General features: G+C 38.5%; 1 long non-coding RNA gene across 1 annotated transcript in view; it reads right to left on the reverse strand.

Moving 5' to 3' along the window:
• Window positions 1-4,448, reverse strand: part of LOC103606277 — a 50,503-nt gene extending 46,055 nt beyond the window's left edge. Inside the window, exon 1 of the long non-coding RNA XR_551862.1 lies at window positions 4,329-4,448. This is a non-coding gene — a long non-coding RNA (uncharacterized LOC103606277). The remainder of the gene's footprint in view (window positions 1-4,328) is intronic.
• Window positions 4,449-4,576: the final 128 nt, after the last annotated feature.

The raw sequence follows: 4,576 nt of genomic DNA on the forward strand, positions 1-4,576 counted from the left end.
CAGTGCATCTTAAATTAATATCTGTGTTCTAAAGTTCTTGGCTTACTGTGGACCCTAGTGATTTTGAAAAAAAGCAAAAGAAAAAAAGAATGAGAGTGAGAAAGAAAATAAGATTCACCATCTTCCATATCAGCCAAAGGCATATTTTTTGGACCCTTATATTTAATGATGCACCAAAAATCTATACTGTAATAGAAATAAATATATTAGATTAAAGAAGTTATAAAATCCTGTCCAATTTCAAACCAGAATCGATTTCATCAAGCATCCTAGTTATCTTCTAATTAGTGCCAAGTGAAGGTTGTCATGACAATGAACTAGATTAGTCAATGAAAAAAAATTTTTTTTTTTTTTTCCCGTGTCCGGCAACGGATCACAACCCTCAGTGTTGCCCCCGTACCGGACCGGGGACCGGCAACGGGATCGCAACCCTCGCCGTTGCTCCCGCGCCTCGCTCAGCCAGTGAGCGGGAACCAGTCTGTATGTGGGATCCGAACCCTCGGGCAGAAGTGCCGCCGCGCTTCCCAAGCGGCGCACTATCCAGTGCGCCACTGGGCCGGCCCCAAAAATTATTTGATATAACCCAGAATGTGTCTTTTTAAAATAAAAGTGCTGGTTAGTATTGTGGAGAAAAGAAAAATTGTATGTTACTTCCATTTCCAACTTTCGAATGCTGTGAGCTAATTTGCTTGCCGATTCATCTAAACAGATATTAGTGTTTCTTCCTGGTGACATTCTTTCACATATAAAATGAATAGAACTGGAACATTTCTAAAATGCCCCACTTTAAAGCTGAAGAAACACTTTCTAAGTTGGAGAATAAAACAAATTCAAAAATACAGAGAACATCAAGATTGGAAGGAGTTTGTTCTGCTCGAGGGTTGACCCACTCACACATACCATCCCAGTCAGGACATGAACGAAAACCACAAACCTTCATTAAGGCAAGACAGGTTCCCCTGGATTCCTCTGTCCACTTACATTCAAACACCACTACCACCCTCATCCCCATTTATTCCTGATTTGTTTATATGCACAGTCAACCTCCTGACTCAGGGGCTGGGCTCCTGATGAATATGATACTTACATCTGCCCACCAGGAATGTTCTGGTGACTTTCATTTCACCTAAAGAGCCCATACCTCCATCTGAGAGCAGTATTTGAATAAAAATATCAATTACTTTAGAGATGAGAGGAAAATTACCACCAGGAAAGTGTAAGGAACTGACCCTAGGTGGTAAAGCTGAGTGGCAGAGAACAATCTAGAATGCTTACTCTTATGGACGCTTGTTCTACTGCCTCAGACAATCTAAACTGAAAAGAAAGATGGGTTGAGGAGAAAATAATAATTTTCCATATATGAACTACATAATAGTGAATTTAGGGACAATTTCAGCAAAGAATATTTTAGAAGATGGCTCAAAGACAGCAATCTTATAAGTTTTGTCTGTGACTGAAAAAACTGTGATTATAAGTGCTCTACAAAAGAATAGTGAAAATGAAAAGAGAATTGAATTCTTCTCGAAAGTGAATATAAAGGGGCAACCATGCACTTTATAAGTATATATGTATATGTATAAATACATATGTATACATGAAATCTTCTGAGCTTGAGATAGTTTGAGCTATCTAATCTACTGGGGGATTTATTATAAGCACTCAGTGTATATCATTAAGCATCATAATTCATGTTGTAACATGTGAAGACACCAAAAAGAATGTGTGACCAAAACTCTAAGACATCCACTCTACGATAAATCCAGGCACAGAGCACAGAAGATGTAGATGCTGGAAAGCGGCATTTTGCAAAGGCCAACTAATCTTGCCTGATAGATCCTTTTGCAGCTGGGCTTGTGGCTTTCATAATAATGAAAAATGTATTAACTCATTCTACTGGTAGAATCAGACTGAAACTGCCAACAAGTGTACTCTGAAAATCAGGAGACTTGCCAATTTTTACATGGTCACATAATCAAAGTGTATAGATGAGGTAAATGAGAAAATATTTTGTTACTGGCAACCAATTCAATATTAACCTAACAAAAAATGATTTAATAAGAAAAGATATACAGGACAAAAATAAAGAGAAGATCCTAAAAGCTTTCAGAGAAGAAAAGCAGGGATGGGACCCAAGTTGCTTGGAATTCAACCAGAAAAGGAGCCAAGGGAGGGCCCAGAATTAGAGACATGCAGCAGGCATTGAGAGCAACCAGTCTCTAGCTAGAGCAGGAGGATGGAAGATTCCAAGAGAAAAATGGAATTGAGACATTATCTGATAAGTATGAACACTTGAGTAAAAACCTATGGATGAACATATAAAAGATCTGATGTAATGATTGAGAAAAAAGTTAAGAATAAAAGATAAGTCAAGAAAAAACAAACATATAAGAAAGGATAACCACAGTACACTACTTGACGAAGCTGTGAACACGGTTTACAGGGTCATGATAACGTAAACACTGAATATTCATTTGACTAAGTTTTGTGATACGACAATATTTAGAAGAGAAGGGGAAAGAGAAATTGGGGAGGAGTGTAAGTGAGCTCTATACTTATTTATAGTAAGAGAAAATCAACAGCTATTAACTGAAATTGATACCTCACGAAAAGACAATTAATGATTCATGGCTGTCATCAGCACTATTTATCAATATTTCTGGCTTTCCTTCTTCCAAGCTGGTAGTGGAATTGTGGGTACAGGATATGACTTATTTGGCCAGTGAAATGTTAGTGGACGTGATATGATGGGAACTTTAAGAGCCAGCGTGTGATCTGCCCCACTTCTTCCCTCCTGGCTCATATTTATCAATATTTCTGGCTTTCCTTCTTCCAAGCTGGTAGTGGAATTGTGGGTACAGGATATGACTTATTTGGCCAGTGAAATGTTAGTGGACTTGATATGATGGGAACTTTAAGAGCCAGCGTGTGATCTGCCCCACTTCTTCCCTCCTGGCTCAGTGACTTGTGATGTTCCACGTGATGGAAATGCCACCAGTCTGGATGCTGGAAGGAGACAGGGAGCTGGCCCCCTGTTGACCCACTTGGATTTGGAGATTGCTTATTACCTTGCCTTTCATGAATAATGCTGCAGATTATTCATAGATGTGGAAGCAAATAACAAAAGAAACAGCTAAAAGAGTTGAAAGTGGCTGCCTCTCCAGAGCAGGACTGTCAAGTGAGGAGAGGTTGGGCAGGAGATCACCCCTTTTCATTTTAAGCCATTTAGATCTATTTTTTAAATGGCCTCAATAATTACGGAATATATATCTCAAGAAATCATATTAATGCACAAATGGAGTATCAAAGAACAGGTGATGAGGGGAGAACACGTGTTCCCTACTCCTTTCATTTCCAAGGAGGGTAAGGAATTTCCACTCCTCTCCCAAAGAATAAGGGACACTTCCAGTTTCTTTTGTACCCATCACTGATTTACCTCCAGGCGAGTGGAGTGACTTCTCAGACTGGTGAGTCTGGGAAAAGCAACAGAGCACGCCAGGCTTGGCCCCTTCTGGGCAATCTTTGTCTGTATGTTTTGGAGGCACCCTATCTGCAGTAAGCTGGGGGGGGGGGCAAGAGGGGAACAGGAAAACCCTGTGGTTACACGAGGGTGCCAGATGGCTGTGTGACTAAGTGGTCAAGCCCGGCTAATTCAGGGATAAAATATTAATAAGCTCATTTGTCCCCAGATCGAAAGTTATGTTCACTAATCAGCTTTATCAGCAATGATGCTGACATTTCCATCTCCATGTGTCTGTCACCTGTGCCTCAATGGATTCAAAACACAAACTTCAGTCATCACAAAAACAACTCAGTTGTCTGACCAGATAAATAGCATACTAGAAGGATAATAGCCCCCCCCCCTTTGGGGGGATTAGAAAAAAAATACATATGCATTGAAAAAGTCTGAAAAAATGTATGCTTATCTGTATTTTCTAGTTTTTCTTCACACACTACTTGGGTAAAAAAATGCTTAAATAATAGACTTAGAGTGAAAAAGTAAAAGTAATATTACAAAGTTACAAAGTGCTAATTCTTGGGATTCACAGTTATATTTGAATGATTTCTGTGGATTGGCTTTGTTTTCATTCACTGTCAGATTCTTATAATCGGTATGCTTAGAAGAGCTTTGAAGGGAACCCTACTTATGTATTAAAAAGTTGGGCCATATCTGGTACTCTAAGTAGGGAACATAGAGGGCAGAAGAACCACAAAGTACAAGGTTAGTTACATAGTTTTGCTCTGACAAAATAAAAAATAAGTTAAATACTTATGTGTAATGACGTCTGTCCTGCAATAGCAATGCCATTTTCCACTATTTAATAACTTACTTCCATTTCTTTATCAATCGAATTCTCTGCCATTTCTTCTATTTCAGATGTGTTTTCAGTTAAAGTAATTTCAGGAATTGATGGCAACGATATTTCAGCTATTTGTGCAAGATTAGATAGTTTCTCATGAATTGAGATAACCCTAAAAATAACAAATATATAGGTATTTTATTTGAAAAGTTAAGAAAGTCATTCACTTATTTGCAGAATCAATAAGATGTATAAAGTTAGCCCTCAGTCATTTAACA

Source organism: Galeopterus variegatus, unplaced genomic scaffold, assembly GCF_000696425.1.
Source record: "Galeopterus variegatus unplaced genomic scaffold, G_variegatus-3.0.2 Scaffold6427, whole genome shotgun sequence".
NCBI classification, from domain to species: domain Eukaryota; kingdom Metazoa; phylum Chordata; class Mammalia; order Dermoptera; family Cynocephalidae; genus Galeopterus; species Galeopterus variegatus.